Genomic DNA, 15,142 nt, shown 5'->3' on the forward strand with positions numbered 1-15,142 from the left:
TACTTTCTGCATCTACTACTATTACTCCACACATCGACCGCTATCCAGCATGCATCTAGTGTATTGAGTTCATAACAAACAGAGTAACGCCTTAAGCAAGATGACATGATGTAGAGGGATAGATTCATGCAATATCATATAAACCCCATCTTTTTACCCTTGATGGCAACAACATGATGCGTGCCTCGCTACGCTTTCTATCACTGGGCGAGGACACTGCACGGTATGAACCCAAAACCAAGCACTTCTCCCATTTCAAGAAATGTAGATCAAGTTGGCCAAACGAAACCCATAACTCGAAGAGAATTACAAGGATACGAAATTATGCATATAAGAGATCAGAGGAGACTCAAATAATATTCATAGATAATCTGATCATAAATCCACAATTCATCGGATCTCGACAAACACACCGCAAAAGAAAGTTACATGAGATAGATCTCCATGAAGATCATGGAGAACTTTGTATTGAAGATCCAAGAGAGAGAAGAAGCCATCTAGCTACTAGCTATGGACCCGAAGGTGTGTGGTGAACTACTCACGCATCATCGGAGAGGCAATGGTGTTGATGAAGAAGCCCTCCGTGTCCGAATCCCCCTCCGACAGGGCTCCAGAATGGTCCCTAGATGAAATCTTGTGGAGACAGAAGCTTGCGGCGGCGAAAAAGTATTTTCGTGGCTCTCTTTTTTGGTTTCAGGATTTTAGAGAATTTATAGGCGAAAGAGGTAGGGCAAAGGAGCCACATGGAGCCCACAAGCCTGCCAGGCGCAGCCACCCCCTAGGTCGCGGCTAGGGGGCTTGTGATCTCCCACGAGGTCTCCTCCTTGGTTCTCAAGTCCCCTGCGTATCTTCTGTTATGGAAAAAATCACCCGACAGGTTTTATTCCGTTTGGACTCCATTTAATATTCTTCTCTGAAAAATGTCAAAAACACGGAAAAAACAGAAACTCGCACTTGGCACTGAGTTAATAGGTTAGTCCCAAAAAAGATATAAAATAGCATATTCATGCATATAAAACATCCAAAGTTGACAAGATAATAGCATGGAATCATAAAAAATGATAGATACGTTGGAGACGTATCAGACCATCAAGTAGTGGTTCCAAACTCTACACTTTGTTTTCATACATGGATCCTATCTCAGATTTCATGGCGTCCAACTATTCGTCAAAATCCAGGCCCACCATCGCTTCTTCATAGCTTGTAGGTTCATTGTTGTCCAACAACATGACCTCCAAGACAGGATTACCGCACCACTCTGGAGTAGTGCGTGTCCTTGTCGGCCTACGAGGTTTGGTAGTAACTTGATCTGAAGCTACATGATCACTATCATCAGCTTCCACTTCAACTAGTGTAGGCTCCACAGGAACAACTTCGCGCACCCTTCTACTCTGTGGTTAAAGTGATGGTGTAAAAACCTCATCAAGTTCCACCATCCTCCCATTCAATTCTTTCGAGAGAAACTCTTTCTCGAGAAAGGACCCATTTTCAGAAACAAACACTTTGCTTTTGGATCTGAGATAGGAGGTATACCCAACTATTTTGAGTATCCTATGAAGATGCATTTATCCGCTTTGGGTTCGAGCTTATCAGGCTGAAGCTCTTTGACATAAGCATTGTAGCTCCAAACTTTTTAAGAAACGACGGCTTGGGTTTCTCCAAACCATAATTCATACGGTGCCATCTCAACTAAATTAAATGGTGCCATATTTAAAGTGAGTAACTCCAAAACAATAGTGGTAATTCGATAAGAGACATCATAATATGCACCATATCCAATAGGGCGCGCCTATGACGTCCGAACACATCATCACACTCTGGTGTTCCAGGTGGCATGAGTTGCGAAACAATTTCCACATTATCTTAAATGTATACCAAACTTGCAATTCAGATATTCATCTCTACGATCACATCATAGATATTTCATCATCCTGTCACGACGATCTTCAACTTCACTCTGAAATTACTTGAACTTTTTCAATAATTCATACTCGTGATTCATCAAGTAAATACACATGTATCTACTCAAATTATCTGTGAAGTAAGATCGTAACAATATCCACTGCGTGCCTCAGCACTCATTGGACTGTATACATCAAAATGTATTATTTCCAATAAGTCACTTTCTCGTTCCATATCACTGGAAAACGAGGCCTTCAGTCATCTTTCCCATGCGGCATGATTTGCATGTCTCAAGTGATTCAAAATCAAGTGAGTCCAAAAGATCCATCTGCATGGAGTTTCTTCATGCGTTTACACCAATAGGCATGGTTCGCATGTCTCAAACGATTCAAAAACGAGTGAGACCAAAGGTCCATCATCATGGAGCTTCTTCATGCATTTTATACCAATATGACTCAAGCGTCACTGCAACAAGTAAGTGGTACTATAATTACTACTTCGTATCTTTTCGTATCAATATTACGAACATGTGTACCAGTACGATCAAGATTCAATAAACCATTCATATTAGGTGCATGACCATTGAAGGATTTATTCAAGTAAACAGAGTATCCATTATTCTCTTTAAATTACTAACCGTATTGCAATAAACACGATCCAATCATGTTCATGCTCAACGCAAACACCAATCAATATTTAGGTGTAACACTAATCCCGAAGGTAGAGGGAGCGTGCGATGGTGATCACATTAACCTTGGAAACACTTCCAACACACATCGTCACCTCGCCTTTAGCTAGTCTCCGTCTATTCTGTAACTTTTATTTTGAGTTACTAACATTTAGCAACTGAACCGGTATCTTGTACCCATGTGCTACTAGGAGTACTAGTAAATTACACATCAATAACACAATATCCAATATACTTTTGTTGACGTTGCCAGGCTGGGTGTCTAGAACAGCTCTGCCTTAGTGATTATTCCCCTCATCATAGAAGCACTTACTCTCGGGTTTGGGTTCAACCTTGGGTTTCTTCATTCAGTGACAACTGACGTGTCATTATCCAAGTTTCCCTTCATTCCCTTTGCCCTTCTTGAAACTAGTGGTTTTACAAACCATCAACACTTGATGCTCCTACTTGATTTCTACCTTCGCGGTGTCAAACATCGCGAATAGCCGAGGGATCATCATCTCTATACCTCATATGTTATAGTTCATCACGAAGCTCAGTAGCTTGGTGGCAGTGACTTTGGAGAACTAAGCCAATCACTATCTTATCTAGAAGATCAACACCCACTCGATTCAAGCGATTGTAACACCCATAGAATCTGAGCACATGCTCAACGATTGAACTTTTCTCCCTTACTTTGCAGGCAAAGAATCTTGTCGGAGGTCTCGTACCTCTCAACATGGACACAAGCCTGAAATCCTAATTTCAGCTCTTGGAACATCTTATATGTTCCGTGACATTCAAAACGTCTTGGGCGCCTCAATTCCAAGCCGTAAAGCAAGACGCACTGAACTATCATGTAGTCATCAAAACATGTATGTCAGATGTTCGTAACATCTACACACGACACTTGGGGCAGTTCACCAAGCGGTGCATTAAGGACATAAGTCTTCTATGCAGCAATGAGGACAATCCTCAGTTTCCGGAACTAGTCCGCATACTTGCTACTATCATCTTTCAACTTAATTTTCTCTAGAACACATCAAAACAAACAGGGGAGCTACAACGCAAGCTAATCATCTACACCATAATCTGCAAAGAAATTTTGACTATGTTCATGATAATGAGTTTAATTAATCATATTACTTAAGAACTCCCACTCAAATTGACATCCCTTTGGTCATTCGAGTGGTACATGACCCAAATCCACAAACTCAAGTTTGATCATCACGTGGGTTAAGTTGGCTTCAATGGTGAACATATCTATGTTGAGCATATCTACTATATGACTCATGTTCGACCTTTCGATCTCTTGTGTTCCGAGGCCATGTCTGTACATGCTAGGCTCATCAAGTTTAACCCGAGTGTTCCGCGTGTGCAACTGTCTTGCACCCGTTGTATGTGAACGTGGAGTCTATCACACCCGATTATCACGTGGTGTCTCGAAACGACGAACTTTCGCAACGGTGCACACTCGGGGAGAACACAATTTTATCTTGAAATTTTAGTGAGGGATAACCTTATAATGCTACCGTCGTTCTAATAAAAAATAAGGTGCATAAAAGGATTAATATCACATGCAAATCATAAGTGACATGATATGGCCATGAACTTCTGCTTTTGATCTCCATCTTCAAAGCACCCGCATGATCTCCATCGTCACCGGCGCCACACCATGATCTCCATCATTGTGCTGTCATCGCGGTTGTTGCACTAACTATGATGTTGCTACTAAAGCTACTGAACTATCGATAAAGCAAAGCATCACCAAGCGTAAAATAATTAAAGACAACCCTATGGCTCCTGCCGGTTGCCGTAGCATAGACTTGCAAGTCGATATTTAACTATTACAACATGATCATCTCATACATCAAATATATCACATCATGTCGTTGGCCATATCACATCACATGCATACCCTGCAAAAACAAGTTAGACGTCCTCTAATTTGTTGTTGCATGTTTTACGTGGCTGCTATGGGTGTCTAGCAAGAACGATTCTACCTACGCAAAACCACAACGGTGATACACAAGTTGCTATTTAACCTTCTCCAAGGACTGCCTTTGTCAAATCCGATTCAACTAAAGTAGGAGAAACATACACCCACCAACCATCTTTATGCAACAAGTTGCATGTTAGTTGATGGAACTAGTCTCTCGTAACCGTACGAGTATGGTTGGCCCGGGACGCTTCATCCAACAATATCGCCGAATCAAGAAAAGACTAAGGAGGGAAGCAATCTGAATATCAACGCCCACAAACTCCTTTGTGTTCTACTCGAGATGTCATCTACGGATAGACCTAGCTCTAATACCATTGTTGGACAATGTTGCATGGGAAACAAAAAAATTCCTACGCACACATAAGATCTATCCATGGTGATGACCATCTACGAGAGGAGAGATTGAATCCACATACACTTGTAGATCGCTAAGCGGAAGCGTATATAACGCGGTTTTTGTAGTCGAACATCTTCGCGATCCAAATCGCAGTACGTCTCGCGATCTCATCACGATTCGTCCCATGATCCCATTTTGATCCATCCCGATCTAGTACCGAACAAACGACACCTCCGCGTTCAACACACGTACAGCTCGATGATGATCTCCACCTCCTTGATCCAGCAAGCAAGGGTGGAGAGGTAGAGGAGTTCTCCGCCAGCACGACGGCATGGCGACGATGGTGGTGAAGCTGATCCGGCAGGGCTTCACCGTGTACTGCCGAACCGATCTAGAGGTGAAACGAACTAAAGGAGGGAGAGAAAGCTGCACCATGACCTAATTGGAGCGGCTGCGCGCCATAACCTTCTCAGGTCTCGCTGCCTCTCTCCTCTCCACTATATACAGGAGGGAGGGGAAGGAGTGGCGCCATGACCTAATTGGGGTAGGGCCACGACCATGACCAAATTGAGGTCGGGCTGCGCGCCATGACCAAATTGGGGTCGGGAATCCGAACAACCTTCAGTCACTAACATACATAACTCAATTATACCGAAACATCACCAAACCTTAAGTGTGCAGACCGTGCGGGTTCGAGAACTATGTAGAGATGGCCTGAGACACTCTCCGGTCAATAACCAATAGCGGTACATGGATGCCCATATTGGCTCCTACATATTCTACGAAGATCTTTATCGGTTGAACCTCTATGTCAAGGACTCAGTTAATCCCGTATGCCCCTTGTCTATCCGGACGTTACTTGCCAAAGATTCGATCGTCGGTATCTCCATACCTAGTTCAATCTCGTTACCGGCAAGTCTCTTTACTCGTTCCGTAATAAAAGATCACGTGACCAACTCTTTAGTCACATTGCTTGCAAGCTCATTGTGATGTTGTATTACCGAGTGGGACCTAGAGATACCTCTCCGTCGTACGGAGTAACAAATCCCATTCTCAATTCACGCCAACCCAACAGACACCTTCAGAGATACCTCTAGAGCATCTTTATAGTCACCCAGTTACGTTGTGTCGTTTGATACACACAAGGCATTCCTCCGGTGCCCCGGAGTTGCATGATCTCATGGTCATAGAAACAAATACTTGACATGCAGAAAACAGTAACAATAAACTCACACGATCACATGCTACATTCATAGTTTGGGTCTTGTCCATCACATCATTCTCCTAATGATGTGATCCCATTATCAAATGACAACTCATGTCTATGGTCAGGAAACCTTGACCATCTTTAATCAACGAGCTAGTCCTTAGAGGCTCACTAGGGACAGTGTGTTGTCTATATACCCACACATGTATTTGAGTTTCCAATCAATACAATTATAGCATGGATAATAAATGATTATCATGAACAAGGAAATATAATAATAACTAATTTATTATTGCCTCTAGGGCATATTTCCAACAGCTTTCCCTATTAAATATCTAGGTGTACCTCTTCATTATGATAACCTTAGACGTGAAGATATTCAGCCAATTATAGATAGAATCATTAAGAATCTTTCTGGCTGGATGGGGAGGTTCTTAACCTTTAAAGGTAAAGTTGTTCTGCTTTGTGCCTGCATTGTTAGCATTCCCACTTACCTCCAGTCTATGATTAGGTTTCCTAAGTGGGCTATTAATGCTATCAATTCCCAAATGGCTCATTTATTTGGGGGGATTTGGATGACAAACACAAATACCACTGGGCCAGGTGGGGGCAAATCTCTATGACGAAAGAATTTGGAGGGTATGGATTCCTAACATCAAGGAGTTTAACATGGCTTTGTTGGCCTCATGAGGGAAGCGATTCATGGACGAGTTGGCTAGAGATTGGAAAAAATTATCACTCATAAATATAATGTTAATTCTTTAAATTTTCTTTGGAGTGGTGGTGGGAATGGTTCAACCTTTTGGAAGAGCGTCACCTGGGCTCTATCTGGAGCAAAATTATTTTATAAGTAGAAGTTGGGGAATGGGGAATCAATTAACTTATAGCATGATGTGTGGGCTGGGGACTGTTCCCTTAAGGTGCAATTCTAGAAATTATTTGAAATTTGTAATCGGACAGATTGTATAGTGGCTCAAGTTTGGGACGTGACGGTCCTAAGACTGACATTCCGGAGATGTGTGGATCAGGTAGGGTTAACACTTTGGGATCGGTTGTTGAGGTGGTGAAACAAACCCCTCTCTCAAGAGAACCTGATTCTCATGTGTGGAAACTGGAGTCAAATGGCATTTAGTCAGTTAAGTCTTTCTATGAGCAAATTAATTTTGGGGTGCGGTATCTACCATTGGTGATAGTCTTTGGAAGGTGGTATGTCCACAAAAAATACATGTTTTTTATGGTTATGTGTCTATAATAAAGTTTTAACTAGAGATAACCTTGAAAAATGTAGACCGGTGGAAGATCCTACTTGTCTCTTTTGTAGGTGTAAGTAATCAGTGCAACACCTGTTCTTTGATTGTGTGGTTGCTAAACAACTTTGGGGATTTATCTCTTCGGTGTTTAACAATCCAGAAATTTCAAGCTTTGATGATGTTACTTTGTTGTGGGGTAGTCCTAAGACTAATGTTGTACTAAACATGATGATTGTTGCCTCCTTGTGGAGCATTTGCAAATCGAGGAATGAATTTTGCTTTCAGGGTTGATCTTGGAGAAGTGTAAAATGCATTATTGCCAAGCTGGACGTTTATGAAAAATACTATTCAACGATGCTCACGTAGTTCTTCTGCGGGACTATATCAGGTTGCTAAACAAGAGGCGTGGGGAGTTGCTTCGGATCGCGTGGAGATGACGTTGGGAGACCATCGAGGAGCCGAGTAGTCTTCTCTCGTTTTTCCTTCTTTGGCCTATAATAAAAGCATTCTAAGGCTCCTTATGTGTTGGTGCTGATAGTTTCTTCCGAGTTTGTGGTTTGTTGGTTTATAACCTTTTAACTGCTGGCCTTTTGCCTAGGTTATGGTTTGTTTAGTTATTCTTTAGTGGCTTTTGAGGGTTTGTAAGACAATGTTGCTTCATTTTAATAAAATGGGGGGGGGGGAACCCCTTTCATACAAAAGAAAAAAGTTGTCGTCCCGCAACATTCCTTTCATCTGAAGCAAGTAAGTCAGCATGACATTGGCATGTACCATGAGTTAAGTGTAATCTTGGCTACAACGACTATGTTGTACGGTAGCTGATTATGCTCGCAGGATTTGCTATGACATTGATGAGCACCTAAAACTCATTTTGCTGTAAGTTGTTAGCTTTGACATATTCAAATGTTGTCTCTAGAATCTCGACACTCCATGTCGATAATTCCCTCGTGCGCCATGCTGATTTTCCCACCGGGACAGTCTATTTCTCTCAATGTTTTTAATGTTACGGTTTCACTGGCTGGAGTAAGGCCAACACCAATGCATGATTTCAAACAGACGTCTGTTTTGTTCGAATTTCGTCGGTTCGGAGATAGAAATGGGGTCGTATCTGTGAGGATATGCGTTTGCGTTGAATGTGCGTCCAATGCGCGATTGCATCTTGTTCCCGTACATGCAAACCTTGAGAATCAAGGATGTTGGCCGCGACCACGTTTGCACTATATCAAGATGCATCCAATTAGCTTGAATCACTTCCTCTTGAACTTTCACCGTGGGAGAGCTTCCTCTCCCGATTTTTATTGCAAATTAGTCATCGTTGCGGATCACACAGTGTGTGAGGAGAGGCAACCGCGTCACAAGACAGCGTGAACTATAAGTTTCTGAGTCAGGCTTAAATTTCACATATGTTGGTTGATACGTCTCCAACGTATCTATAATTTTTGATAGTTCCATGCTATTATCTTGTCAAACTTTGGATGTTTTGTATGCCTTTTATATCTTTTCTCGGACTAACTTATTAACTCAGTGCCAAGTGCGAGTTCCTGTTCTTTCCGTGTTTTTGACCCTTTTCAGAGGAGGATTTTAAACGGTGTCCAAACGGAATAAAACTTCCGACAAATTTTTTTCTGGAACAGAAGATACGCGCCAGACTTGAGAACCAAGGCAGGGGCCAGTAGGGGACCCCACAAGCCCCTAGGCGCGGCCAGGCGGGCCGTGCCTAGCAGGCTTGTGGGCCGCCCCTGTGGCACGTCTTCCCTACCTCTTCGCCTATAAATTCAGAAAAATTCCAAAACTGCGAGAGAGATCCACGAAAATACTTTTCCGCCGCCGCAAGCTTCTGTCTTCGCAAGATCCCATCTGGGGCACGTTCTGGTGCCCTGCCGGAGGGGGAATTCGGATACGGAGGGCTTCTTCATCAACACCATGACCTCTCCGATGATGCGTGAGTAGTTCACCATAGACCTTCGGGGTCCATAGCTAGTAGCTAGATGGTTTCTTCTCTCTCTTGGATCTTCAATACAAAGTTCTCCATGATCTTCATGGAGATCTATCCGATGTAATCTTCTTTTGCGGTGTGTTTGTCGAGATCCGATGAATTGTGGATTTATGATCAGATTATCTATGATTCTTATTTGAGTTTCTTCTGATCTCTTATATGCATGATTTCATATCCTTGTAATTCTCTTCGAGTTATGGGTTTTGTTTGGCCAACTTGATCTATGATTCTTGCAATGGGAGAAGTGCTTGGTTTTCGGTTCATACCGTGCGGTGACCTCACCCAGTGACAGAAGGGGTAGCGAGGCACGCATCGTGTTGTTGCCATCAAGGGTAAAAAGATGGGGTTTTCATCATTGGTTTGAGTTTATCCCTCTACATCATGTCACCTTGCTTAAGGCGTTACTCTGTTTGTCATGAACTCAATACACTAGATGCATGCTGGATAGCGGTCGATGTGTGGACTAATAGTAGTATATGCAGAAAGTATTGGTCTACTTGTCTCGGACGTGATGCATATATGTATGATCATTGCCTTAGATATCGTCATGACTTTGCGCGGTTCTATCAATTGCTCGACAGTAATTTGTTCACCCACCGTATCATTAGCTATTTTGAGAGAAGCCTCTAGTGAACACTATGGCCCCCGGGTCTACTTCACACCATATTTTTAGCCTTACTCTTTTACTTCGTTGCACTTTCCGCCTTCAGATCACACTTTGCAATCAATCTTGAAGGAAATGACAACCCCCTTATAGCGTTGGGTGCAAGCTCTTTTGTGTTTGCGCGGGTACTCTGGAGTTGACGCGGTTCTCCTACTGGATTGATACCTTGGTTCTCAAACTGAGGGAAATACTTACTGCTCCTGTGCTGCATCACCCTTTCCTCTTCAAGGGAAAAACCAACGCAAGCTCAAGAGGCAACATTGGTGCGGTCTGAAATATTTTTAACCTCGAAATTGCATGTCAAATTCAAATAAATTTTAATATAAATTCAAATAGGTTAAATTCATTGAAACTAAAGGAAAATCGAGATCTCAAAATTTCAAATAGTTTGAAATTTTCACATATTTTGGTGGGGTACATTTGTTCAAAGTTAAGACTTTCTGTTTGTTCATGGACTATGGTCACTGATGGTGTTGACTATAACATGAATCACGGTGGGGGGCTCGCGGGCGGATTTGATGAGCAGGACGGGCATGTGCAGCTTCGGTGCTGGCCAATGGGGATCCGGCGGCCCTTGCGGTAGATGACGCGGTGGCGGGGATGGTGTGCAAGCATGGTGGAGGCCCGATCGGGTGAGGCGGGCAGACGCAGAGGGTTCGCGGCGAGCGTACGTGGTGCGCACGGAGGTGCCCAGGGCGGCCGTGGGCGGGGCGAGCACGGCTGCAACGACGGCTGACTTGGCTTGAGTGGGGATGACACAGATCCAGTGGTTTGACGAGGAAGGGGGGACAACACGTCGACAGACTCTTGCGGTAAGGCTGCTCGGCGGGTTCTGATGCTGCTCCCGTGGGGCGGATCTGGTGAGTGTGTGGTGGTCGGACGCTCGGGCAGCGGCCGTGGACCCCTTCTTCAACGATGGCGGCCGTGGTGGCTGTGTGGACAGCGCCATGACTGGAGTTCGGGTGCATCAGGTCTCTGCGGCAGTGCGTTGGTCCTCGGTCATTCCAAGGATGCTTGGTGATGGTCGATGGGTTGGTTGTGATTGCGGTGCGGGGCGTCGGATCTGACCAGACGTGGTCGGTTCTAGCTCTTACGGCGGCGTTGGGTAGCCTGGTCAAGGGCTCTCGGTGGCGCAGGCGGCGATGGCGGGGTTGTTCTGTTGAGTGGCTCCGGGCTTTGATGGTGGGTGGTAGTTTAGGAGGGCGGTGGCTCTCGTAGGCTGGTTCGAGGGGAAGACTTCTTTTGGCTGCTCGAGATGAAAGTCGTGATCTAGCCTTGGCCGGAGCCGACGACGATGATGCCTCTGGGCGCCGTACACATTCTTGGAGGCGTCTTCATTCGAGGGCCTAAGACCTCTTCCCTCGCACTCCGAAGGAAACCTGTCTTCCAGGTTTATGGAGCAGACGCTGGTGATGCTCCGGTGTCGCGTCCCTTCTTGGAGGTTCGTTTTGGAGTGGTCTTGGCCTGCGAGGACCATTGGCTCGGGTGGTGCGCGGCCTCGGGGTCAGCGTGGAAGTCGGAGCGGCGGTTCCGAATCTCGTCGTCTTGGAGGGGTGTCGGCATTGGTCTCATGAGTGAAAGTGTCGTTGGCCACCCTGGTGCGCGGCTTGGGGGTCGGCGTGCATGTCGGAGCGGCGGCTCAGGATATGGTTGTGTGGTGTTCGCTTCGATTGCTCGGGTGATGAAGCTGGAGACTATCCTGGTGCGCGGCCACGGGGTTGGCGTGGATGTTGGAGCGACAACTCAGGATATGGTTGTGTCGTGTCGGCTTCGATTGCGCGGGTGATGAAACTCGCGACTACACTCATGCGCGTCCTCGGGGTCGACGTGTATGGTTATCATCTATACGTCAGAGCGGTTGCTCCAGAGATAGATGTAGGGCGTCGACTCCGGTTGCTTGGGTAGCAGGGCAGGAGCCTCGCCTGGTGTGCGACCTCGGGGTCGGCGTGGATGTTGGAGTGGCGGCTTCGCGTTTGGTTGTAGGGCGTCGACGACGAGTTGCTCGGGTGACGGAGCTGGCGGCTCGTCTAGTGCGCGACCTCAGGATCGGCATGTGTGTTTGGTGCCCTAAGGGGGCCTATTGTAACGGTTTTCGTCTAAATTTTCGTTAATTAATCGGGCAACTCTCTTCTATCTTAATTAATGAATCGGGTCCTAAGGGACCGTCTTTAAAAAAACATGAATCACATGCCAGCTCAATTTTGCTGGGACCAAAGAATCTCCAGATTAAGGTCCTTTTAGCCTTGTTTGAGAAATAAACGTAGAACACCTCACCATTTGGTACGTATCCAGTCGACAACGACGGTTTGTTCATGGTAGAGGGTGCAAGGATCGGCGAGGAGAGCTAAGAGCATCTCCAGCTGTTCACCTCCCCAGTGGCCCGAACTAGCGCCGCCTGGGGATTGGCCGGCACTAAAAACGGCGTGGGAGGGGGGCTCGGCTTCCCAGCCGCCCACTCAAGGGCGCCCCCAGCCGCCGCTTTCAGCGCAATTCGGCCAACTTTTGGCCCATATTCGACATTTTTCAGCATAAGTTGGACAACGGTAGTTATTTTTTATCACATAGTTCATCACAGAAATCAATACAAATCAAAAAAATAGTTTAACAAGTCAATACAAATAAAGAATCGATCTAGGCGTTGCCCTTCAGCCTTCATAGGTGCTCCACCAAATCGTGCTGAAGTTGTTGATACACGTGTGGGTCTCGGATCTCCAGACGCATGTTAAGGAAGGCAGTCCAGGTTGCCCGTAGCTCAGATCTCCTTGCGTGTAATATGGTTCAGTGTCAAACACTTGCTCCTCCTGCTCGCTCTCAATGATCATGTTGTGCTAGAAAACACAACAAATCTGAGCGGGGTACTGGACAACAACAAAACGAGATTGAAGCACACCAAATGCCCGCTCGACATCCTTCCGGCAAGCTTCTTGACACTTGGCAAAATAGGAGTGCTTGTCTCCTGGTGCAGGATTTGAGATAGTCTTCACAAATGTGGACCATCTCGGATAGATGCCATCTGCTAGGTAGTATCCTTTTTTGTAGTGGTGTCCATTGACCTCGTAGTTAACCGGAGGAGCATGACCTTCAACAAGCTTGACAAAGACATTCGAGCACTGCAGTCTGTTGATGTCATTGTGAGTTCCTGTCATACCAAAGAAGGAGTGCCAAATCCAGAGATCATGTGTGGCCACTGCCTCAAGTACCACGCTACAACCTCCTTTGGCGCCTTTGTACATCCCTTTCCAAGCAAATGGACAATTTTTTTCCATTTCCAATGCATGCAGTCGGTACTTCCATGCATCCGAGAAAATCCTCTTTTTGCATTCTGTGCTAGGATCCGAGCAGTGTCTTCAACATCGGGTGATCGCAAATATTGAGGTCCAAAAACTGCCACCACTGCCCTACAGAACTTGTAGAAACACTCAATGGTTGTGGACTCGACCATGCGTCCATAGTCTTTCAGAATATCACCGGGAGTTCCGTACGCAAGCATCCTCATAGATGGCGTGCACTTATGGAGCGAGGCGAATCCAAGTGTACTGGTGCAATCATTTTTGCACTTTAAGTAGATGTCGAACTCCCTGATGGAATTCACTATCCTGAGGAAGAGCTTCCGACTCATACGATAACGGCGCCGGAATACTTTGTCGCCGTGCATAGGAGCGTGTGCAAAGTAGTTGGCATAGAGCAAGCAATAGCCTTCCAGCCGATGTCTTTGCTTTGCCTTCAGCCGACCCGGCGCCGAGCCACCTCACCGTGGCTCTGCATTGCTCGTGAACAGGCCGGCCAGAGAGGCGATGTCACGCCCAAGATGCGACCCTATCCTCAATTTGGCATGAAGGCCTTGTCAGGGATAGAAGCGCATCTCGCCGTGTCGCAAGAATGGATATCGTTACAAGTACATGTACTGAAAAGAAGAGATATATATACAGAGTTGGCTTACACTCGCCACAAGCTACATCAGAGTCACATCAGTACATAACATAAACATCAAGAGTAAGAGCAGGGTCCGACTACGGACTAAAACAAATGAGAAAAATAAGAACGGCGTCCATCCTTGCTACCCATCCTAGATCGACGACGACGAAGAAGAAGAAGAAGAAGAAGAAGAAGAAGAAGAAGCAACTCCAAATGAACATTTGACGCGCTCGCGTCAAGTAACCTTTACCTGTACCTGCAACTGGTGTTGAAGTAATCTGTGAGCCACAGGGGACTCAGCAATCTCATTTCCAAAGGTATCAAGACTAGCAAAGCTTAATGGGTGAGATAAGGTTAAGTGGTGAGGTTGCAGTAGCGGCTAAGCATATATTTGGTGGCTAACTTACGAGTGCAAGAAATAAGAGGGGGAAGATCTACGCATAACGGACGTGAACTACTGATGATCAAATGATTGATCCTGAACAGCTACCTACGTCAGACATAACCCCACCGTGTCCTCGATCGGAGAAAGAACTCACGAAAGAGACAGTCACGGTTACGCACACAGTTGGCATATTTTAATTAAGTTAACTTCAAGTTATCTAGAACCAGTTTTAAACAAAGTTTCCACGTTGTCACATAACCGCGGGCACGGCTTTCCGAAAAGATTTAACCCTGCAGGGGTGCTCCAACTAGTCCATCACAAATTACCACAAGCCGCATAGAAATCCTCCATCATGAAGCTCGCGATCTCGTCGGATTCCCTAGTGAAAAACCTCAACTCTGATATTACCCAAAGCATCACCGGAATCCCGGTGCACAAGATATTTCGTCAAAGGTAAAACTAATCCAGCAAGGCCACCCGGTGTGTCGACGAACCCGATAGGAGCCGCGTATCTCGTTCTCAGGACACACCGTCTATGCATAGTGGACGGTAGCCAAACCTCGAGTTGCCCCGAGGTGGCACCGCTGACTGCTAGGTGGGTGGGCCAACACTCATGAGGAGCACTGGCCCGGGGGTTGATTAAATTATCCTCGGGGTCCGGAAAGTCCCTATGCAATTTTATTAGGTGATTAGGCAAATGCAGTACCAATGTTGGGCCTTGCCAGACCAGCTTTAATCTAAAAGAATTATCAAGGGGGTCCCCATAACAACCCCGATCGTGTTAGGAGCGCTCAATTATGGAACATAACACCGGTAG

The 15,142-nt window shown here is 45.5% G+C and overlaps 1 pseudogene; it reads left to right on the forward strand.

The window, feature by feature from the left end:
* Window positions 1–10,940: 10,940 nt before the first annotated feature.
* On the forward strand, window positions 10,941–11,599 carry LOC123441989 (annotated as a pseudogene).
* The last annotated feature ends 3,543 nt before the right edge of the window (window positions 11,600–15,142 follow it).

The sequence above is a fragment of the Hordeum vulgare genome, chromosome 3H (genome assembly GCF_904849725.1).
Source record: "Hordeum vulgare subsp. vulgare chromosome 3H, MorexV3_pseudomolecules_assembly, whole genome shotgun sequence".
In the NCBI taxonomy this organism is placed as follows: Eukaryota; Viridiplantae; Streptophyta; class Magnoliopsida; order Poales; family Poaceae; genus Hordeum; species Hordeum vulgare.